This window comes from Sapajus apella, unplaced genomic scaffold (genome assembly GCF_009761245.1).
Source record: "Sapajus apella isolate SASKATOON/1434 unplaced genomic scaffold, GSC_monkey_1.0 scaffold66, whole genome shotgun sequence".
Taxonomy (NCBI): Eukaryota; Metazoa; Chordata; class Mammalia; order Primates; family Cebidae; genus Sapajus; species Sapajus apella.
In genome coordinates, this window is record NW_022437006.1 from 10,754,779 (window position 1) to 10,780,246 (window position 25,468).

At 39.5% G+C, this 25,468-nt stretch overlaps 1 protein-coding gene across 2 annotated transcripts in view; it reads right to left on the reverse strand.

Moving 5' to 3' along the window:
- SLC38A4 (solute carrier family 38 member 4) overlaps nucleotides 1-14,409 on the reverse strand; it is a 79,971-nt gene extending 65,562 nt beyond the window's left edge. The window contains exon 1 of one of the 2 annotated variants that reach the window (XM_032248397.1): nucleotides 7,972-8,151. The gene's annotated coding sequence lies outside the window, so the exon portion shown is untranslated. Of the gene's footprint in view, nucleotides 1-7,971; nucleotides 8,152-14,279 lie in introns of those variants that run through there. The other variant, XM_032248396.1, reaches the window with a different exon arrangement.
- Nucleotides 14,410-25,468: the final 11,059 nt, after the last annotated feature.

The following is a 25,468-nucleotide window of genomic DNA, read 5'->3' on the forward strand; positions in this document are numbered from 1 at the left end:
TATCTCAATAGATACAGAGAAGGCCTTGAACAAAATTCAAGAGCCCTTTATGCTAAAAGCTCTCAATAAACTAGGTATCAACAGAACATATTTCAAAATAATAAAAGACATTTACAACAAACCTACAGCCAATATCATACAGAGTGAACAAAAACTGGAAGCATTCCCTTTGAAATCTGGCACTAGACAAGGATGTCCTCTCTCACCACTCCTGTTCAATACAGTATTGGAAGTTCTAGCCAGAGCAATCAGGCAAAAAAAAAAAAAAAAAAAAAAAAAAAAAAAAAAAAAAAAGAAAGAAAAAAAAAGAAATAAAGGGCATTCAATTAGGAAAGGAGAAAGTCAAATTGTCTCTATTTGCAGATGACATGATTGTATATCTAGAAGACCCTATTGTCTCAGCCCAAAATCTCCTGAAACTGATAAGCAACTTCAGCAAAGTCTCAGGATACAAAATCAATGTGCAGAAATCACAAGCATTCCTATACACCAATAACAGACTTAAAGAGAGCCAAATCGAGAAAGAACTGCCATTCACAATTGCTACAAAGAGAATAAAATACCTAGGACTACAACTAACATAGGATGTAAAGGACCTCTTCAAGGAGAACTACAAACCACTGCTCAAGGAAATAAAAGAGGATGCAAACAGATGGAGAAACATTCCATGCTCATGGTTAGGAAGAATCAATATTGTGAAAATGGCCACACTTCCCAAAGTAATTTATAGATTCAACACTATCCCCATCAAGCTACCAATGACCTTCTTCACAGAACTGGAAAAAACTACTTTAAACTTCATATGGAACCAAAAGAGAGCCCGCATAGCCAAGTCAATTCTAAGCAAAAAGAACAAACTGGAGGCATCACGCTGCCTGCCTTCAAACTATACTGCAAGGCTACAGTAATAAAAACAGCATGGTACTGGTACCAAAAAAGAGATATAGACCAATGGAACAGAACAGAGGCCTCAGAGGCAATGCCACACATCTACAACCATCTGATCTTTGACAAACCTGACAAAAACAAGCACTGGGGAAAGGATTCCCTGTTTAATAAATGGTGTTGGGAAAACTGGCTAGCCATATGCAGAAAGCAGAAACTGGACCCTCTCCTGACACCTTACACTAAAATTAACTCCAGATGGATTAAAGATTTAAACATAGAGCTAACACCATAAAAACCTTAGAAGAAAACCTAGGCAAAACCATTTAGGACATAGGCATAGGCAAGGACTTCATGACTAAAACACCAAAAGCATTGGCATCAAAAGCCAAAACAGACAAATGGGATCTAACTAAACTTCACAGCTGCTGCACAACAAAAGAAACAATCATTAGAGTGAACCAGAAACCAAGAGAATGGGAAAAAATTTTTGCAGTCTACCCATCTGACAAAGGACTTATATCCAAAATCTACAAAGAACTAATACAGATTTACAAGAAAAAAACAAACAAACCCATTCAAAAGTGGGCAAAGGATATGAAGAGGCACTTTTCAAAAGAAGACCGATCAGATCAATAAATATATGAAAAATGCTCATCATCACTGGTCATTAGAGAAATGTAAATCAAAACTACATTGAGATACCATCTCTTGCCAGTTAGAATGGTGATCATTAAAAAATCTGGAGACAACAGATGCTGGAGAAGATGTGGAGAAATAGGAACACTTTTACACTGTTGGTGAGATTATTTCAACCATTGTGAAAGACATTGTGGCAATTTGTCAAGGACCTAGAAATAGAAATTCCATTTGACCCAACAATCCCATTACTGGGTATATATCCAAAGGATTATAAATCGTTCTATTATAAGGACACTTGCACACGTATGTTCATTGCAGCACTGTTTACAATAGCAAAGACTTAGAACAAACCCAAATGCCCATGGATGATAGACTGGACAGGGAAAATGTGGCACATATACACCATGGAATACCATGCAGTCATATAAAACAATGAGTTTGTGTCCTTTGTAGGGACGTGGATGAACCTGGAAACCATCAGTCTCAGCAAACCGACACAGGAACACAGAATCAAGCACCACATGTGCTCACTCACAGGCAGGTGTTGAACAATGAGAACACATGGACACAGGGAGGGGAGTATCACACACTGAGGTCTGTGGAGGGGGGGACTAGAGGAGGGACAATGTGGGGTAGGGAGTTGGGGAGGGATAACATGGGGAGAAATGCTAGATATCGGTGATGGGAATGGAGGCAGCAAACCACATTGCCATGTATGTACCTATTCAACAATCTTGCATGTTTTTTACATGTACCCCAGAACCTAAGCTGCGATAAAAAATATATATATATTAAAAAAAATAGAAATCTACCCTATTAACAACGCTTTAGTGCCTAACAATGGGCACTATGCTATGCAATAGATCTCTAGAACCAACTCATCTTGCATGACTGAAACTTTATGCTAGTTGAACAGCAACTCTCCATTCTTCATTTCTTCCAGCCCCTGGTAACCACCATTCTGTTCTCTGCTTCTGAGTTTGACTACTTTAGCTACTTCATATATATGGATTCATGCAGGATTCATCCTTCTGTGACTGACTCTTTTTCCTTAGCATATTTTTCTCCAGATTCATTCATGTTGTCACAGATAGCAGGATTTCTTTATGAAGGCTGAGTAATTTTCATTTTATGTATATACCATATTTTCTTTATTCATTTATCAATGGACATTTGGGTTGTTTCCATAACTTGGCTATTGTGAATAAGTGCAGCAATGAGCATGGGAATGCAGGTATTGCTCTGAGATTTTGATTTCAATTCTTTTGGATATATATCCAGAAAGTGGGATTGTTGGATCATTTAGTAGTTGGATTTTTAATGTTTTTAGGAATTTCTATACTGTTTTCCATATAGCCCATACTAATTTATATTCAAACCAACAGTGTACAAGAGTTCGCTTTTCTCCAAATGCTTGCTAATCTTTGGATATATATCCAGAAAGTGGGATTGTTGGATCATACAGTAGTTTGATTTTTAATGTTTTTAGGAATTTCTATACTGTTTTCCATATTGCCCATACTAATTTATATTCAAACCAACAGTGTACAAGGGTTCCCTTTTCTCCAAATGCTTGCTAACCTTTGTTATCTTTTGATTTTTTGATAATAGCCATCCTAATGTGGGTGTGGTGATATTTCACTGTGATTTTAATTTGCATTTCCTGATGATTACTGATGTTGAGCATCTTTTCATATACCTGTTGGCCATTTGTATGTCTTTTTGAATAAATGTCTATTCATCCTTTTTTTAAAAAAAATCATGTTATTTGTTATGTAGGTGTTCCTTATGTAGTTTGGATGTTGAATTCATCAGATACATGGGTTGCAAATACTTTCTCCCATTCCATAGGTTGCCTTTTCAAAGGAAAAGATTGTTTCCTTTGCTGTGCAGAAGCTTTTTAGTTTGATGTAGTACCATGTGTCTACTTTTGCTTTGCCACCTGTGCTTTTGGTGTCATATCCAAGAAATCACTGCTAAGACCAATGTCAAAAATTTTTCCCTATGTTTTTTTCTAGGAGTTTCACAGTTTCAAGTCTTACAACTCAAGGTTTTTGTCCATTTTTAGTTTTTTTGTTTGTTTGTTTATGATTTAAGATAAAGGTCCAATTTTATTTTTTTGTATGAGGAACTACAGTTTTTCCAACACTTTTTGTTGAAGAGGCTATCTTTTCCCTATTGTGTGTTCTTGGGACCCTTGTTGAAGATCAGTCGGCCACATATGCATGGGCTTAGTTCTGGGCTCTCTATGGTGTTTGACTGATCTGTCACTCTCTTTATGTCAATACCATAATGCTTATGTTCTTTTGTTTGTTTTTTGGTATCACATTTTTTTTTTCAATTACTATAGCTTTGTAATATATTTTGAAATCAGGAAGTATGATGCCTCTTGTTTTTTCATAAAATCACTTTGGCTATTCTGAGTCTTTCATGGTTTCATATAAATTTTTGGATTATTTTTCCTGTTTCTTTAAAAAAAATGCCATTGGGATTTTGATGAGGATAGCATTGAATGTGTAGCTTATTATATATAGTATCGGCATTTTAATAATGTTAAGTCTTCCATTCCATGAACACAAGATGTGTTTTCATTTATTTGCTGCTTTAATTTCTTTTATTGACCTTTTATAGTTTTCAGTATATAAGAGGTTTACCTCTTTAATTATGTTCATTCCTAAGTATTTTATTCTTCCTGATGTTACTATAAATGTGATTGTTTTGTTAATTTCCTTTCAGAATAGCTCATTGTCAACATATAGTAATGTAACTGATTTTGTATGTTGATTTTATATCCTACAACTTTACTGATTTGCTTACTAGATTCAACAGTTTATTGTGGGGCCTTTAGGATTCTTCTACATATAAGATCATGAAATGTATGCATATCAAATACACATTTATGCAACCCAACACTTAATTGAGTTTTTTTTTTTTAACATCTTGGGGAGGGTGTTATTTTAACACATATGTACATGTAGGGTTCCAATCATTTAACAAAGAGTAATTATTTAAGGTACAATCACAGGAATAGAATAAAGTTAGAATATCTTACCAAAAATAAAATCTGTGCCAAACACACATATTTTTATGAGACCTAAGATGGGAAGACTCCTTCATTTTCATCTATTTGTGTCTAATCTCAGTGGGTGGGCAACAGGAGATTCTCTCTTCCTAACTGATAGGCATAAAGGGACCCTATCCCTTCTTATGACAACAATTAGGGTTGAGAGACAACTTACCCAAAGACCAAAGTTGGTAAGGGCCTGACATTATGGCTGAGCCAAAACTCACAACCCACTGTCTAACTTCTGAGCCTAGCTCCTAAGACAGTCGATCACCATTGGATACCTACTTTATGTTGAATATGATTCATAAAAATAGGATCCCTGTCTCCAAGACATGAGGAACTGAACTGGAGAGCTGGGGCAAATAAAGTAGGTTTTGTGTAGGAAGAATGGTGTGACTTCAGAGAGAGAAGAGTGGATTCCAGGCAGAGGACATGGGATCAGAAGTTTGACCGCGGTAACATGAAACAAGGGTCTACTTCAGCTAAAATAGAATGTTTGCATAGAGTTTGGCTGAGGTTGTTCTTGATTACCAGGTTGAGAAGTTTGAACTTTAAGGAATTTTGGAATAAAGAATAATGAAAAGCATTATATTTGGCTTCATTCTTCAATGTGGATACCAGAATAATATTATCAAGTAGTTTAAAAGTAATTGTGCAACATATACAGTTTAACATATAGTTGAAGAGTAATCATACAATGCACATAAGGCATTTCTATTTTATTTTTCTTTCAACAACTGTATTACTTCTATTCAAAGAAAAAGTTTTAAAAAATTAGAAAACAACCCTCCCTTCACCCCTTAAAAAACAATGCCTGCAATGTTCAGAATCATAGTCAATATATTTACATTTCTTATCACACCTTCCTAATGACTGTCGTCATTAGTCAAATAAATACATAATATAAGAGTGGTATACAAAATTCAGTGGGTCTTTTGTTTGGTCTCCTGACTTACAGAGAAGTGTTCATTCCCTCAAGATTATAGGATTAAATTATCTGCCCTGAGTACACACAGGAGATATGACCCAGAAGAATACCCTGCAAAGTGATGTGAGGTATCTAATGTTTCGTTAAAATAAAATGCATTATAAAGACAGCACAAATAATTCTATTCCATTTCAAAAGACTCAGAAAAGCAGATCTGCCTATAAAAAGAGTTATAAGTTATCTTAGCTGTGATGGTTCTTCATGTTGAGACTTTGGAACCACCATTGCCAGCTATATTCCATCCTTTCCCAAGGTTTAATATAAGGAATATTTTTCTGGTAACAGAAATCATTAAAACGGAGACTCAGAGCAGTGCATTCAGTTGAACTCAAATCTAGTCAGGGCTCCAGACAGACTGTTTTATTCTGTGAATTGACAATATGTCTCTGAAATTCCAGAATGCGAAATTCTAAAACCTCAAAGGGGTATTTACAAATGCTTTCAGATTGTAGTGGATATTTTGTTCTCTCCTCTGTTTGGAAGTGGGAGTTCTCCGATGGGTACTGGGTGAGGGGAGGGTTTGGGCCTAAGTCTTCCAGGTACTATTCAGAAACTATGCATTTCTGGCTAGTTGCAGCCTCCAGTTTCCAGGCTTCTCTTGCTTGTGAGCATGCAGATAAAGAATAACATTTCATTTTAAAACCCGACTTGAAGGGGCCTCTGGGAGACCTCCTCCTAGCAGCAGATAAGGTGAAGGTCAGCATAGAGTAACTGATAGTCTCTGAGCCTGAACATCCTGCCCTTGATAGTTGCCCTTGGGCTAAAGATGCTGTTTTGGGCTCTGGGTGACCCCTGTTAAACCCGAGAGCTACTCACTGTCATTTCCAGCCATGCCTCTGTCCCTGAGTTTGCAGTATGTGTCTGAGCACAGACTGGCAGGGAATTTCCTATTGCAGACGCATTGTTTTAATTCATTTCAAGAACTCTGTGATGTCTTTACAGTAAAATCACAGAATAAATTACTGTACAGGTGTAAAAACTTCAAAAGTTATTAGATATACATTATTGTCTAAGTACATACTTTTTTCTGTCCCTTTCCTTTTCTTCTTTCCAATCCTCCAGTGATTTCTATTTTTAAATGAAGACGGAGTGTATACATCCTTTGGCCCAAACGTATACAAATATCATTTTGAAAATAAAAATATTCACATTTTGTCCTCATACTTTTTACCTCTCCAAGCACCCTCAAGTATCTCTTTAAGCCCACTGAAGTTCCAATTTCCACTGTTTCACTGATTTAAAAAACAAAGGAAAAGGTGCAGCACTAGATAGAGTCAAACAACTGGAATACTACTCAGCATGAAAAAGGACCAAACTGTCCATCTATTCAATAACTTTCATGGATCTCAAGAGCATCAAGATGAGTTAAAACAAACAAACAAACAAACAAACAAACAAAAAACTCAATCTCAAAAAGATCACATGCAGTATGATTCCATTTAAGTAACAGTTTCAGAATGATGAAAATATAGAGATGGAAAACAAGTAGTTGCCAGGGGTAGTGAGGCGGAGGTGGAGATAAAGAGGTAGAACAAGGGAGATCTTGTGCAAAACACAGGTGGAAGTTTTGCATCTTGCCTGGTCTACAGTGGGTCAGATTGCACAAATCTACACGTGGCAAAATGACACAGAAACTATATGCATATTATTCCAATATCGGTTTCCTGGGTTTAATACTGTACTAAAGTATGTTAGATGTAACCACTGAAGGAAACTAGGTGAGAGGTTTAGGTAGCCTTCTGTGCTACCTTTGCAATTGGATGTGAATCTGTAATTACTTTAAAATACAAAGTTTTAATATATATGTCAACCATCAGTACAGATGCCTCTGTACACAAAGAATAATGAAATATAGCATAATGGCACATGCCAAAAAGGTATCAGATACTTTTTTTAAAGCATACTGTTTGTTACTAAAGAGCTACTAAAGAATTGCTTCAAAAAATAATAAGTAATAAAACAGTAATGACTGTATTCTCAGGACTGCAATAAAATAGCTATATTTCACAGTGTTCTCAACCTTTTGATTGCTTTTCAGGCATTCACAAAGCGAAGTTGGAAACACGAACCCTTTTAGTTAGATCACTTTAACAACAGAGGTCAGTTTAGTCACACGGTTTTAAAGAATATTCTGCATCCATGAAACACAGTCCTCCCACTTGGAAAAGTTCCAGAAACAAGACTATAGCCTGAGTAGCACCATCTAGCATGCACGAAACGCTTCTTAAAAGCAAGGACTGCCACAGCCTCTCCTCTTAATGAATCCCTTCTACGTGCCTCATTTTTCACTGCTTTGCAACACGCCTTTTTCTCTTTCCCCTTCCACGTTCGTCTCACCCACCCTCTCGGTCAGTCTAATCAAGTTGCCACGCAAAAGCAGGAAGCAAACCTGGGCGAGTGGAGTGTCCCGAGGCGGCAGCCTCCCGCGGTCCTCCGTGCACGCCACCACCGGGCTCATGCTCCCGGCGCTGCGCACACCCCAGTGGTCGCCCAGGACTTGTGGTCACTGGAGAGCCCCCAGCCACGCCCCTAGATGCTGGCTGCCTGCAGGAGTACCAACGCTGCAAACAGAACAGCGACCCATCCTGCTGTTAAGCCAGCGTTGCCTCTTGGTAAATTGTATCTTTTTTTCTTTTTTCTTCTTTAACATTTTTATAGTACCACGAGTGTACCCAGTGTTATTAAATTATGCCAAAACAAAGAGCAAAGTCCCAACCCTTAGGAGTATGCTGTGTAAAATGAGCAAATGACGCAAGGCAAAATGACAAGACAAACACAGGATGGGTAGAAACAGTTACGAGTGAAAGGGAAGATAGAATCAATAAGATTTTCAGTGGACCAAAAAAATGGAAAGGCTGTTAGGGCCCCAAATCCTCATAGCAGATTATAGAAATGAAGATTTGCAATAGTATCTATAGTAGCAATCGTATTTTATTGAGTATTTATGTGCCATGTGGTATCATCATCACAATAATTCTATACCATAGCTACTATTTTAAAAAGTGCCAGATATGATTCTAAATGCTTTGCAAATATTCACTCATCTATCCTCCTAAAATGCCTGTGAGGTAGGAACTATTATTTTCCCCATTTCACAGATAAGGGAAGCAGTAAGGTGGACCTACTTGCTCAAGGTAACTCAGGTAAAAAGTGGGAGAGCCAAAACTGGAACCCAGGAAGTTGGAATTATAGAGTCAAGATGTGAGCCCAGGAAGCCCAGCTTTATAAAGGCATTAGGATTCATATCTACATTACCTTGCCTGCCAAGCTTATAATCTTAATCATGTGCAGTCATGCAAATTAAGTAAACAATTTAAAGTTATTTATATTGAGCATAAACAATGCAAAAAATCATTTTTGCAAAGGCCTTTAATAGGTCAATGAAAAAAGTGTTTATTTAAAGAATATTTTCTGTTAAAAAACAGAGAAAGAAACAGGTTTTCCTTCCTTCCTTCCTTCATTCAACAAACATGTACTAGCATCTGTTTATACCAGGCACTGTGTGAGGCACCACGGTGACAGCAATGAATAAAAGTGACCCAATTGAGAGGAAACAAGGGTACTGAGATGATAGTAATTTTAATGATGAGTACACATTAGATTTATCAAGAATAGAGGGAAATAGCCTACAAGAAATAATCATATCATACAGGGAATAACATTCTCTGGGCTGGACTGTCTGGCATGAGTGTTATTTGGTCCTTTTCCCCCATTTTCTCTCATTTTTCCTTTATTTTAGTTACAATAGAGGAAATTGTGCTATAAAAACATTTTATTTCATTTGTGAACATTTCAAATAATGGGTTGTGTGGTAGAAGTAACTGAATTCCCTTCCTAATAACATTATGACCAAGAGTATTTTATAAGCATGGATATGGTAAAGAGGTATGCAGACTTCTGAGCTTGGAATGAAAACCTGGAATAATAGATCCTTACAGAACAAAAGTTTTCAAAGTCTACTATGAAAAGCCAGGATCTTGACTAGCATAAACATCTACCATAAAGATAAAAGGATGGCATGTGTTACTGTCATTCAATTCCTTACCTCACCTTTTTTTATACATTTTTACTTCCTGACTCTGCTCTAATATACTAAAGTGAAAAAGCCATTAAAAACTAAAATCAGAAGAGAAATCCCCTCCACTTCTCCCCTCATAAAAGCATAGAAGAATATTTGTTTGGATTTTGTTGTATGTTTGTATAAATCCTATCTATGCAAAAATAGAATATGCCCTTGAGAACCAGAAAAATAATTTAGTTTTCCCTTAAACAGAAAGATAAGACTTTGTTGTCTTATCCTTCCATTTGAGCACTGGTTTTAAATCCTAACATTGGGCCGGGCGCGGTGGCTCACGCCTGTAATCCTAGCACTTTGGGAGGCCTAGGCGAGTGGATCACCTGAGGTCAGGAGTTCAAGACCAGCTTGGCTATAATGGTGAAACCCTATCTTAAAAAAAAAAAAAAAAAAAAAAAAATCCTAACATTAAGAGCAATCAAAAAAGCTATATACTTTCTATTATGGGACCATAATAAAATGATTAAATAATAATAAAATGTATTGCTAATTCCTGTATTCAATTACTTTGTTCTGCTAGCATAGGTAACTCAAAATTCAAGGAAGGAACAGAGCAAAGGGACACTTGCAGAGAGAATGTACGAGAACCTCCCTGACCACACATCCCTCCCCAGCCTCCTCCCAAGCATTCTCTACTGATTAAGGGTACTGAACTCTTAAATTCCTGAACTGACTCCCTTCTAATCTTTTCTCATTCTGATCTCTTCATTGAAAGTCCTTTTCTCACATCCTCGAATTCTTTGCCTAGCTAACTCTTATTTTTACTTCAAAACCTCGCTCAGGTTCCACCTGGTCTTGAAATGTTCTCTGACCCCTTTCCTAAGCCAGGTTCTCTGGTAGAGTGTTCAAATCTGTTTTTTTCATCCCTGGTTTTTTACCATGTTGTATTGCAAATGTTTGCTTATCTATTCTTTCCTCCACTGGACTCATTCATTGTTCCACAAACATTTCTTGAGTACCTGGTATTTGCCCAGCACTGTGTTAGGTGCTAGGGAGATAGGAATAAAAGAAACTCCCTAATATAATTTTTGGAAGATAGTAACACTTGATAATTATTTATGGAATGAATGAGTGAAATTAGGTCATGACATAACACGGTAGAAGGAAGAACTAAGAGAGACATGAAACTGATTCTCTTTTTCCATGTCTCCCATCTCTCACACCATATTGTATTATGTGACACATTTCTAACACCCTTGTTTCCTTACATTTTTGTTCACTTCCCTCTGGTTGTCTTTATTTTATTTCTGTCTTTATTGCAACAAGCAGGATCTTTTGCATGGGGTAAATTTGATTCTAATACCAGCATTATCATGTATTAGCAATGTGACTCTTGGCTCCTTCCTTAACCTCTTCAATTTCCTGTCTGTAAAACAGAGATAACAAATACCTATCAAATAGAATATCATGTGAAGATTAAATGAGATTCCCATTAAAGGGCTTAGTACAAAGCCTGGCTCTTAAAGCACCTTTCCTTTCTTTTGTCCCTCTGCTATTTCTACCCCTTATCCTCCTACAGGACATCATCAGGACAGTAGTTTGCAAGACGATTTCAAGTGATACATGGAAGCACATATTTTTAAACTGTATAATTAATTTGAAACATTATTGTTTTGATGTATATAAAAATATGTAACTGAACCTTTGATTTTATAGAAATCTTTGCTTTGGATATGTAAAAAGTTAAAGAAAAAAAGAAGGTTAAGTTTCCAAAAAAAAAAAAAAAAAAAAAGAAACTGATACATAGATGCTTGGAAACACTGCAGAAATGAACAAAGGCAATGCCATATAAGAAGAAAAACATTAAGCACAAAGTCCACAAGCTGTCATGTGTACTGTGATTGTCCTCAGCACACATTTGTGCTGATAAACTGAAATGGAACATATGTACACTATGCATATCTCAAATGTCACTTATGTAGAAAAAATCCAGTCCTAAGACTGTAAAGATTCAGAGACTTTAGCTGCATGATCATGTCTTTAGCTTGCTTGGGATAGGATTAGTCTGTAATAGACAAGAAGTCAGCTCCAGATCCCTAAAAGTCACCTGTCCAGCTCTACTCATGATAAAGAACAAAGTGAAAGAGAATTCATTTACATTTATGAATAATTAATGCCCAGGTAGAACTTCCAAAATATTCTGTGTTCTTCACACTGTGTATCTCCATTTTCTGACCTATAAAATGTGTATAATAATAAATCTATTTCATAAGATTGTTATGAAGGTCAAATGTTAACATAAAGGAAGCACTTAGAAACATATAATGTAAAAGTTCCAACGTGTGTGTGAGCCAGAATTATCATTAATCTAGTTGAGAGCAGCCTCCAAAGAAAGTTAGTTATCTCTTTACATAACCAATCTTCCAGCCTTTAGTTGCTTTGTGATAAAATCGGCCTGATCAAAAACTTCCTGTCTCTGGACACTGGTATTCAGAAATTTGGAAAGATCAGATATTCTTAGCAAAGTCTGTTTTTATAGACTTCTACCCAAAACTTAGATTTTTATAGATTCATTTGTTGGAATTTGAGAGGTTCTCTCCCTCTCTCTCTCTCTCTCTCTGTCTCTCTCTCACACACACACATACACTTATTGTGTTGCAGAAGGAGAGAGTACACCAATTTCAGCGACGTTTTAAGAGACTTGTTGGCAGTGGACACAACAAAAAAACACAACATGGGCTGATTTCCCCAACCCCCTGCTAGGCCCTGGAAATTGAGATCTAAAGGTAGGATGCTCTCTTTGCAGACAGTTTAGCCCTAATGATTATGTTACAGCTGCCCAGAAGCAAAAAAAGATGGCTAGAGGATAGCTAGAAATCAGGAACAGGGCATTCACTGCTGAATCCCTGACCTCTCCCCGCTTCCCTTAAGGTGAGAATCTGCCTGGCCATCCCCCCTCCCCCCATTTCTCCCCCTACCGAACCAAGTGGATAACCAAGCAGTGGGTCCTTTAGCCTGGAGGATGGGGTGCTGGGCTAAGGACAGTCTGCAGGAAGTACCTGCCTGGATGAGCTTATTGCCCCTGTGCCACTCCTACTCCCTTCACACTATACATTTAAGATCTCCCTGGGACAGGTAGAAATGCAGCTTTTGCTTTGAGAAATAGACAAGCACCGAACTGCCCTTCTTCAGCGTAATCTGGGCCCAGGTATCTAAAGGCTCAACCAAGGACCGCTGCCTGGGAATCTCCGGGCCCTAGCCAATTTTCACAAGTCCCCGCATCACTGCTTCCTGCACTCCTCTGCCAACCCCCGGCACACCTGCGACTACGTAACCCGGAGTTTCCCAGCTTAGTTCACCCCTTTTCCTTCAAGTCAAAAGCCCGCTGAGCATCTCCAGGTCCAGTCCTGGCGCTCAAAGGAAGGGCAATCTCCCACCTCTCCCTGCTAGATCACAAAGAGGAGCTGGGAGATTCACGGTTTTCCTCACAACCGGCACCCTGCGCTGGCCCAGAGCGCAGCGCCCACCTGTGCCACCGCTAGACTTAGAGTCCCTTTCTGCGCGCTGCCTGGGCGCACCGCTGGTGAGTGGCGCTCACCACCTCTCCTGGACTCAAGGGTGCTCCCGGCTCACGCTTCTTGGGGTTTCCTCGTCCGGGATCTCCCTCCCTCTTCTCACTTTCTTCCTTCATTCACTCTTCTCTCAGTTTTTCCTCCCGTCCTCACCCCATCAGGTCTAACCTTTAATCAGTTCCTGCCTTCTGCCCCTCCTCCCTGGGCTTCTCTTCGCTCGGTTCCCGCTACGCCACTACGCGTCCCTGCTCGCATTTCTGCCCCGCTCCGCCCTTCACTCCAGCGCGAAGCGGGTCTGGCAATCTGACTACGCGGGAGGCACCCCTCAGAACCACGGGCGCAGTTTTCATACCCGTCCACCTCCCAGAAACCAGGCGCCCACATCCTGCTCTGCTCTCGCCTTCTCCCTTGAAAGAGACTCCTTGGGAGGTCCCCAGGTCACAGTCCCCCCACCAGGGGAATCATGCTAGTGTCTGGGGCGACCCAGTAGTCAGAGAGGACGGGTCTATTTTAAGCCTGGCACCCAGTGACCCCGCCCTGAGAACGCAGGCGCGGCTCCAGGGACTCGGGAAACACCTTGCCAGCACGATCCTGGACGGTCGCAGAGCCAGCTCCCCCGGCGGAGTCGGGCCTCTCAGCCAGGCAGGCGGCGCTGCCACGGAGCGCAGTCCCAATACAACCAACTTGAAATCCAAGAGCCCAGGGAATCCCTGGGTGGGGGCGGAGGTACCCCACGCCCCAGTCCCCCTAGGAAAAGGCTACCTTGGCACAGTCACCTCTCCTTGAAAAAGAAATCACACGTGAGCCCGCTCAGTCTCTTCCCTCCGTGTGCCCTAGTTTACGTTATTTCTAGTCAACCCAGTCATTAGCGTGCAATAACCCACCCAGAGCGTGAATCTTTGGAAAACAATAAGAATTAGGAACTATAAGCAAGTCATGAAAACCCCCAGATATAAGCCCCAGACGATTGAGAAACCGGGCTACACACGTGCGCATGTCTCCCGTGCGTACACACAAGCCCCTATCCAGGCTGGGATCCAGCTGCAAGTTTGGACATTGAGAAGTCTCTAACAAGAAATAAAAAAATAAAAAATAAAAAAATTCACTCACCCGCCTCTATTACCACCCTTTCCAGACTGGGATTCAGAGAAAATATCAGAAAGGGATGGATGGAGATACCCTTCTTTCTTTTCTTTTCGCCTTTCTAAAGAGTGGAAATTTCCATCATGTGATAGGGGCAGCATCCCCAGTGTCGCGTTTCCTGCGGACCCTCCCTTCCAGGCCAGCCACCAATCATCAGGCAGCAATCTGAGAAGTAAACCAAAGCATCCACCCAGGTGGGGCCGAGATGTCCAGCTGTCCTTCCAGAGTGAAGCCTGGAAGTCCAATCCCTGCTTCCTCTTTCCTGGGTCCGGGATAACAAAGAAGATCCTGGTGTAAGTTATTTTTTGACGGTTAGGTTTCTTCCATGAACCAAGGTTGCATTTATTGGATCTGTCCTATAAGTTGAAGTACATGTGGATATTTATTTTAAAGTCTGTAAGAGTGTTCAGGGTAGGTGACTCACTAAATTTCCTCCTGTTATGGAGGTGACAAACCTGAACTTTACATAAAGGAAAAGAAATATTTGGGAAAGAAGTACAAGTGAAAAACCTGTCATTCACAGTAAACATCACTTTATGCATGAAGGAAACAGGATAACTTGCTAGTACTTAAGACTGGGTCTTTGGTGATAATTTTTTTCTAGAATTCCAGTTCAAGCATAATCCTCAGTATATATGAAGAAGGAATTAGGCTATAATAATAAAGAGCACACCAACTTCAATTCTGTTTGTTAAAGTTACAACCATTGTAAGGAAAACTGTTTATGTTAAACCTATTTTCTAGTATTAAACAAAATTCTTGTTTCAAAGGAGGCCCATGTAACAAATATGCTGACATTTCTCAATTTATTTAGTCGTGAGTTGTCATTCTTTACGGAAAAAAAACTATTCAATGGAGACCTTTTCCCCACAGTTTATCTAAGTCACCAGGCAACACAATTTGCATTCTGAATTCTCACATATTCAATTTAACTTTATTCAGAATGGCAAGTTTCACTGCTCATCCATACCATGAACACCTAGAAGCTTCTCATTTTACAGCCTTCGATAACTGTTAACACCAGCAACAGCTTAGTGCTTAAAAAAAAATAGGATAACAGCAGAAACCCACCTGGATAATGCATAACAATCAGGAACACTAAAAGCAATGCATTCATGCACACACACATCCACATCAAACTGTTCTAGGTCCATCTGACAATGCAGATTCAATAGAAGGATGATGTAACACATTTTCACTGGGGATACCATTTTAAAATCTAAAAAAAGAATATAAAAATATTTGTTTTATAAAAATTGATTTTCTCCTTAGCCTCCAAGCAATTATGGTAAACCTCTCTATCACAGCAAGAAGTTTACATTTTGTGGAATTGGACTAATTCAGAATTGTTTTGAATTTCCTATCTGCTTGTTGAAACTAGGTTCTCTTCACATTATCACACTTCTCCATTGATTCTTATTTTATGAATATAGACATCTTTTATAAATCTACTAAAATGTCAAAATTGGCAGGATTTGGAGAGAATTGGTGAGATCAAATGAAGATTAAAATCATTTGAATCTTCTCAAGCAATTCCAAGACACAAACTAGTTTATTGTGAAACTGCTCAAATTTTAAATGGACTGCTTATTTAATCACTTGTCATATGTATACATATGGCTCACTCTCCGTAATGCCAAGTTCTGAAGAGTGAAGCACATCTCAGGGATATTCCAGAATAGAAAAGTAAACTTGAAATTTGGGCTATTTGGCTTCACAAAGGAAGGCTCTGACACAAACACCTTTTCTAGGAGGTTGTGCCTCTCAGACACTGACCTCCCTTGAGATGTCTCTCCTTCTGGGCTCGGCCTGCCCTTAGGTAGCTCCCTATTCAAGTCTGGTGATCCCATCTCCTCCCATGGAAAACCAAGGGCTGTCCACATTTACTCATCCTCTGATTCAACAGGTATTTATTGGTTACCTCCTAAATGCTAGATGCTAGGAACAGAACAGTGAACAAAACCAAGCACAATCCCTATCTTTGTGGAGCTAATAATTTTGGTAGAAGCAAATATTTTAATCAAAAAGTAACAAGAATAAACACAAGATGACAAAGCTGCAGTGATGGAAAGATACACTGGGTTTGGGGAGAAACTTCACTGAGGAAATGACTCAAAGATGAGTGTGAGGAGGTGTTTGTTTCTTAAAGATGATTACAACTTAGCATATTTATATGCTGTAGGATGCCCAAGCCTGCAGTTGAAGCAGGTTATGAGCTGGTACTCCTGAGATGGTGGCAAGAGGGGGATCCATCTCAGTAGAGCAGTTGCCTTAGGTAGCAAAAGGGACACCTGGCCTGCTCAGATGTTCTCTAGTCATGCTCCCCAGAGCCAGGCAAGCTCTAGTCTCCAAAACGGGATAAATGTGGAACTAAGATTCCCTTTCTATCTCCCCACCATAGGATGGTCTGTGTGACTAGGTTTCTTGTGAATCCATGTATTTCTCAAAGGCACACATTACTTTCCTAGAGATAGCCAGGGTTACTTTTATTATCCTGGTCCTTTCTTAATAATGGAAAATCGAATCCACCCCCAATATGGTGCTTTTGTTTTGCCCTGCCCTGGGTCAGCCACATGGCTCTAAACATCAGAGTGCACTGCTTGTCAGTGGTTGCTTCCTTTGCTATCTGGGAGAAGTGATCCAGCTCAGTGGAATCTTTCTGATATCGGATCCTCCACTGATGAGCAAGATGGGGCATGAAGGCATTTGTTAATTCAACTTGTCATAAAGAGTTCAGAAAAAAAAAAAAGTTTAGCCCTTACAATAAGCCAGATTGTGAACTGGAAAAATCTTCTGAGTGAGTCAGAAAGGAATGAGCCTCCCATGCAAGGCCAGAGTACCTCCACTTTAAGGAAGATTTGTTTCATGATGTCAACAGAGGTTCCTTTAAACCTTAGACACATAAACAAACAAAAAAGTGGGAAAGTCAATATGAAACTGAGATTTACACGCAGTCCTACATTTTTCTTCAGTTTGTGTTGACATATTGCAGCATGTAGTATGTTAGGAAAGATGTGTTGCAAGATCCTGCAATATTTAATGTGTAAAGGACAAAGTCACACCTTAATTCTAGGTTCTGATTTTGTGTTTTTTAATGCAACCAGTTTTCATTCTACCAGTATTATTTGTAGCATAAAGGGGAAATTCCACCAGATAAACTCACCCATCCTTCTTTTTTCAATTGTGCTTTAGGTTCTAGGGTACATGTGCAGATCATGCAGGATTGTTGCATAAGTACATACATGACAATGTGGTTTGCTGCCTCCATTCCCCAGTCACCTATATCTGGCATTTCTCCCCATATTATCCCTCCTCAGCCTTCCCACCTCCCCCATCCCTCTCCTAGACCCCAAGCAGACCCCAGTGTGTGATGCTCCCCTCCTGTGTCCATGTGTTCTCATTGCTTAACACCCACCTATGAGTGAGAACATGTGTCAACCATCCCGTTTTAAAAGTATGAGATAGTATATGAGTTTGTCAAGATGATCATGTCATTTAATATCCAATTATAAATGCCAAACATCCTCATCAAATGGAGTCTTCTGCTTATCAACTCATTATTCTGTCACTCTTGCTCTTAGTTTAAAATTATCCCACCATGATGTTGGGAAAACTGGCTAGCAATGTGCAGAAAGCAGAAACTGGACCCCTACCTGTAACCTTACACTAAAATTAACTCCAGATAGATCAAAGATTTAAACATAAAACCTAACACCATTAAAACACTAGAAGAAAATGTAGGCAAAACCATCCAGGACATAGGCATAGGCAAGGACTTCATGACTAAAACACCAAGAGCTATGGCAATAAAATCCAAGATAGACAAATGGGATCTAATTAAACTCCAGAACTTCTGTACAGCAAAAGAAATCATCATTAGAGTGAATTGGCAACTAACAGAATGGGAAAAAATTTTTGCAATCTACCCATCTGACAAAGGGCTAATATCCAGAATCTGCAAGGAACTAAAACAGATATACAAGAAAAAAACAGACAACCCCATTGAAAAGTAGGCAAAGGATATGAACAGACACTTTTCAAAAGAAGACATATATGAGGCCAACAAACATATGAAAAAATGCTCATCATCACTGGTCATTAAAGAAACGCAAATCAAAACCACACTGAGATATCATCTTACGCCAGTTAGAATGGCAATTATCAAAAAATCTAGAGACAACAGATGCTGGAGAGGATGTGGAGAAATGAACACTCTTACACATTTGGTAGGAGTGTAAATTAGTTCAACCATTATGGAAGACAGTGTGGTGATTTCTCAAGGGCCTAGAAATAGAAATTCCATTTGGCCCAGCAATCCCATTACTGGGTATATACCTAACGAACTATAAATTGTTCTACTATAAAGACACAGGCACATGTATGTTCATTGCAGCCCTGTGTACAATAGCAAATACCTGGAACCAACCCAAATGCCCATCAATTATAGACTGGACAAAGAAAATGTGATAAATATATACCATGGAATACTATGCAGCCATAAAAAACGATGAGTTCATGTCCTTTGTAGGGACTTGGATGAATCTGGGAACCATCATTCTCAGCAAACTGACACAAGAACAGGAAGCCAAACACCATATGTTCTCACTCATAGGTGGGTGTTGAACAACGAGAACACATGGACACAGGGAGAGGAACATCACACACTGGGGGCAGTTGTGGGGGGTAGGGGAGAGACAGTGGGGGTGGGGAAAGATGGGAGGGTGGGGAGGGATAACATGGGGAGAAATTCCAGATATAGTATGCACCTAAAGTAAAATAAATAAGATTAAAAAAATTATCCCACCATGGAGAGTCCCTACCCTTTATCTAAGCACAGTCCTCTTTAGGTTGGCAATAAACAGAATAAGCTAGATGGAGGGTGACTTTGGCACACTGTCCTAACTTCTCCTTTAAATGTCTTTCCTTTTCCTCTGGTCCCTGGATGCCTTTCCACCACCCTATTTCCTATTTCTTGCAGGGCAAAAATGTTAATTCTACCAAGTATGAAAGCAAATTCTCTATTCCTCCCCAGGTGTAGTGTCTCAATTTCTAGATACTCCATCAAAATTAAATGTTCTCTCATTTTGTCAGGAGCTTATTCTTACTTAGATATTAGCAGATTGAATATTTAGGGCAAGCAAATCTTTAGGCACTACCAAAACCAAAGGCCACAGGGAGTTACCTCTTCTGTGTGCCTCCAGAGCAAGCCCTGCAAAGACCTATATTATGGACAGCCTAGGAGGTGTCCTGATAGACACCTTTCCAGAGCTCACCCTTTTCAGAGCTGACCTAGAAAAAAATGACTATTTGACATCTGTTTAATATGTCTTCAGCTTTCTCTTGCCCCATGACAGATGGCATCCCAGGGTTCTTATGTTCTCATTCTTCTTTATTCTCTATTAAAACATGTTCAGAGAAAAAGGTCTGATAATCCTACTGGATTAAGATGTGAGAATAAAGCTACTATCTTCTGCTTATTAAGCCACAACTCATTGAATACTTATATGCTGGATAATCTTAAGACACAGAGACAAATTAGATGCTCTTTATCCTTAAGAGTTTGTAGTCTGGTGGGGGGGCGTGTTATGTAAAAAAAAAAAAAAGGTTTTTAACATGAAAGTAATTGTGGGGATGGCAGGGAATGTGCTAAGGATATGTACAAAGGAATGTGGAACTAAGTAGCCTCATGGTTCCAACTTAGACGTTGTTGGAACATACCTAAATAACCTTCAAAAAGCAACATGGTTGTATTTAATGTCAATTATTACTATTATCTGGTATTTGAAGGGTTCCTCTTTCCCAGGAATGTTTTCATACTAACAGAATAATAAAATAGCCTTCAGACCAAAGGGATGAATCTCTAACTATGGAATTTCAGGTACCAGGAAGGAATATGAATATCCTTTTAGTCTCTAATTGCTGACAGAGCAATCACAGGTTTGCATCACATTTATCTGCAGCATGGGGTAAAATAGAAACTCCCAGACTCCATTCTGGAGAATATGGTTCAATAATGATGTTGGGCTGTGGCCCTTGAATCTATATTTTCATCACATACCACAGGTCATTATAATGGGTAGCCAGATGTGTAAACCACTATTCTATCTCTTGAAATGCCTAAAATTACACCAGGTCAGAGGAATGCCTATTTGGAAGGCAAGCTCTCACCACTTCCTAGGACCCCATCTTAATGTCAGGGGATGACTTGGGCCCAAAGAGCCTTATGTTCTTTGTGCTTTAGCATCCATACCTGCTGTATGGATCCTGCTTGCTCCTAAGGCCAGGTCCATGAATTTCAGCAGCCAGTGCCAATAGACATGAAGCCTGCACAAGGTCAATGTTTTGTAAAGTAGGCTCCCTGGATGGCATCTTGTATGAGAATGTAAAATATTCCCTAGTCTCACCACAGACTTACTGAAATATAATTTCTGGGATGAGCCCAGGGATCTACATTTTTAACAGGTTCTCAAGTGGTTCCTGCTCCCACTAAGCTGGGACTATCTAGACCAAGCTCACCCACTGGGGAGACTGATTTGAGGGGTGCATTGAGAGGGTGGCTGATCCAACAGGTCTAGCACAGAACCCACAGGACTGGTAACAACTAACCATAGTGTGGAGGAGCAGGAGGGCAGAGCAAGGGGAGTGAATCAAGGTCTTGACCTCTAGGTAGAATTAAGAAATTCTAGTTGGTGGCGTGGAGGGAGTGGAGAAGAGACTTGAGATAGGAAGCTCAAGGGGCACTTTGGTCATGGACTTCTCTTACCATGACCCTGGGAACTGGGGACAGGATACCAGTCCCTCCAAGGAAACTGGAGTCCAAGGCGGGTTCCAGAGGAAGAATTTACTTTAGAAGAAACAATGCAGAAACCTACTGTCCATTGTGGCTACCCAAGTGACTCAAGGCAGAGCCCTCGAATATAAGATTTCCCTGGCCTAAGGTGAAACTGATTCTGCAGTTGGAAAATAACATGGCAACTATGAGTAAAGGGAGGCTAAAGGTTAGGTAGGGCAGCACTTGACCACACTACATTGCCCTGGGAAAAAAGAGGATGGCCACAGCATCCTCCCTGCTGGAGGAAGAAATTAATGTACCTGAACTTGGGTGTAATCATTCTATAGTGAGATGTTCTCATAGTACCCCAGTCTTAACAAAGACATAACTATAAAGAAAACAGAATGCTGATTAGCTGCAGAAAAGCATTCAATTCTATTTTTATTTATGAAAAGCAGCAGCTTTATGTAGCCAGCAAAATTAATTTGTATAACTGTTGCTCATTTTAGTAACAAAAGAAAGTGAAATAAAATAATGTAAAGGATAGTACATTACCAAGAGAAGTACACAAACTTTAGTTAAAACGATTCCGGGGTGGGCGTGATGGCTCCCACATACCCATAGACCAGTTTGTCAGGAGCAGTTGTCCCCTGTTTGTCCTCCTACGTTCTGGCACCTGCTTCACTCCAGCTGTGAATGGAGCCACTGGGAAAGTTCAAAGAGGGATATCCTTGCCCACCCCCAAAGTGTGGCTGCCAAGAATTCCCAAGCTTCTGTCAAAGAGACCCCCACCTGGATGGGCTGGGTAGTGGTGGGGAGAAAGGAATCCTCAGTTCCTTAGGCCCCAGGGCAGGAACCAGAGGCCATGCCAACCCCCGAATCCTCCACTTCCTCCTTTTTGCTCTGGCCTTTTTTCCTCCTGCCTACATGTTAATGGCAAGAAATCAGTTGAGCACAGAAGGGAGAAAGGGGCTGGGGCCTGGTAGTTCCTGAATCAGCAGTATCCAAATCCAAAGCCTCCAATGTGAGTTTCTCAACTGCTGGACTCATGCCTAGGCTATGATTTAGCAGGGGGGGAGAGCAATTTTTTTTTTTCTGTGTACTTCTTTAGGGCAGCTACCAAGAAGGATTTACTCTCACTCCTATGGTTTTGGAGGCAAATATTGCTTTTAGGCAAACATTGTTTTAACTCTATATGGAATAGGAAGAGAGGCAGGTAATTTGTAAGTGTTTAGAATGCCAGTATTTAATGAAAGAATATGACACCAGAAGATAGTAACTGAAATTGTCTCTTCTGGTAAATTATCTGTTTGCATTGCTTTGGGAAACACATGCAAAAGTTGGCTATTAAATTTTCTTTAAAAGACCCAGGGAATGTGGCTTCCCATTACTATGTCACCAATAAGTACAGTAGCTAATGACTTAACTCTGACAAAACAATTAGTGCACTTGTAGGGTCTGTGATCTGTTTAGCATCAGGAGAGTCTGGAGGGAAAGACAGTGGTAGGCCTCAGGCTTCCACTTTAGGAAGCTGAGGCCCCCAGGCCTGGCCTCTCAGCGAGAAATTTTTTCTCTCCTTTCTCTTTCTGGGCCAGGAGGTTAAAGGCTCTATTTAGAATTCAGAGCAGTGAAGGTGATACCGGGAGGGATAGGGCAGAGGAGGGAAGAGGGGAGGAGTTTGCTCCACTTCTTTGGCCTCACACTGGGTGGCTTTGGGGCCTCAGTGGCTTCAAGTCATCTGAGACTCCAGCTCTTGGTTCTCTGCCATGATCAGGGACAGATCTTCATGGTCTAAGAATATTTACTTTTCTCCACCTCCAAGAGCCTGCCCTCCTGCACTAAAGATTAGGCACAGCCATGCCCTAAAGTTAACAAGAAAGACAAAGATCCATGGCCACTAAAAAAGGGAGATGTATATAAAACATTTCTCTTACGTTCAAAAAATGGGGAGCTCTTTAAGGGCTCCCAATAAAGAAAGTGCGTTAAGAATCACACAATTCACAACGTGTCCCCTCTTATCGACCTTTCCACCCATCTCATGTAGCACTAAAAAGAAATTTGAAAATTTGCTCCACTGATGACATGTGTGCCCAAGTGCCTGGCTCTTGTGGTGAAAGATGCCTCAAAGATGCAGAGATGGAATTTCCAAGCTGCAATCACAAATCCCTACATAACTTCTTTCATGGAGACGTTAACAACATACAATATATACTGGGGAAAGAAGAATCTGAAAAACTCACTTCATCCCCTGTTTGCCAAGTGACAAGTTAAATTTTTCTATTTATTCAATGAACATTTCTTGAATATCTGAATTCTGTATGCTAGATGACATGATACACACATGAGAAATGGGCCAATAATCTTTGAGGATGTGCATGGTCAGCCACTTGCATGGTAAGAGTTTGTATCTGTTTTTCCACAATTTCAGCTCTTTCTCTATAGGAGATAAGACTCTCACTCAGCATCATGATTTTCTTTCATCACTTTGTCCAGTGAACTTAGGAGCAACCAACCAGCTTTATTATGTTCCTTGGTTCTCCACATATGGTCAAAGGTATTACGTATGGAGTCACTAAACTCCTTGCCTCTAACGAGCAATGAATTAGAAGAGTCAAATGCATTTATTTTGCATAACTCTAAACAGTTCATGCCAAGGACTACCAGTGTTCTTCATAATATTAGTAGAGCCCTTAGAATTTTGTTTCTAATCATATTAAGAAGTCAACTCCAGGAACTCCCAAACCAATGAAAGAACTCCTTAGTATTCTGTTCCTCTAGAACCACTCCTGGCACAAAAGTCTTTATTACTCTAGGTTCTCTAGAGGGACAGAAATAATGGAAAAAATATATATATACATGAGTATTAACTCACACTATCAGAAGGTCCAACAATAGGTTGCCTGCAGGCTGAGGAGCAAGGAGAGCCAGTCCAAGTTCCAAAAATGAAGAATTTGGAGTCTAATGTTCAAGGGTAGAAAGCATCTAGCATGGAAGAAAGATGTAGACTAGGAGGCTATGTCAGTCTCTCTTTTCATATTTTCTGCCTGCTTATATTCTAGTCTCACTGGCAGCTGATTAGATTGTGCCCACCCAGATTAAGGGTGGATCTGCCTTTCCCAGCCCACTAACTCAAATGTTAATCTCTTTTGGCAACACCCTCACAGAAACACCCAGAATCAATACTTTCTATCCTTCAGTTCAATCAAGTTGACACTCAGTATTAACCATCACAGGGAGACATGAGACATCAATCAACATACGTATGATGAACATTGGTTTGGTCTGAAATGGTACGAAAATTTGAAGTGGGGAGAAGGCTTCCAGATCATAGGTAGAGAAGAGACAAATGATTGCACTCTTTTGAGTTTCTGATTAGCCTCTCCAAAGGAGGCAGTTCGATAGGCATTCATCTCAGTGAGCAGAGGGGCGACTGAATAGAATGGAGAGGCAAGTTTTCCCTAAGCAGCTCCCAGCTTGACTTTTCCCTTTAGCTTAGTGACTTTGGGGGTCCAGGATATTTTTCCTTCACAAATCAAATGACTATAAATGCATGAAATTTTTTTCTGGACTTTCTATTCTCTTCCATTAGTCTATATGTCTGTTTCTATACCAGTAATACAATGTTTTGATTATTATGGTTTTATAGTATATTTTGAAATCAATTAAGTATGATACCTCAACTTTGTTCTTTTTGCTTATGATTGATTGCTTTGGCTATTTGAGGTCTTTTATGATTCCACATAAGTTTTAGGGTTTTTTTCCTATTTCTGTGAAAAATGTTATCTGAATTTTGATAGTGATTGCGTTGAATCCATAGATCACTTTGGGTAGTATGAAAAATGAAATAGTGACAGTCTGTAAATAAACTTACACACATTAATACATAGGCAAGTGATTTTCAACAAGAATGACAAGACAATTTAATTGGGAAAGAATAAGCTTTTCAACGAATGATGTTGAAGCTAATAAATATCCACATGTACAAGGATGTTGTTGGTCCCCTATTCATACCATAAGCAAAACCTAATTCAAAATGAATAAAATACCTAAGTGTAGGGCAAAATTATAAAACCCTTATTTAAAATCTTAGAGGTAAAACTTTATGACTTTATATTAGGTGATGGTTTTTTAAATGACAATTGAAGTACAAGTGACAAAAGAAAAAAATTAGATAAATTATATTTCAACAAAATTTAAACCTTTTTTGAATTAAAGAATACCACCAAGAAAATGAAATTATAACCCATAAAATGTGAAAAAATATTTGCAAATCATATATCTGCTAAGGGACTAAAATAATTAAAACTCCTGCAATTCAATTATAAAAAGGCAAATAAACATTTAAAACATTGAATGTTCATTAAATGGCAAGTGAAAGACGCCA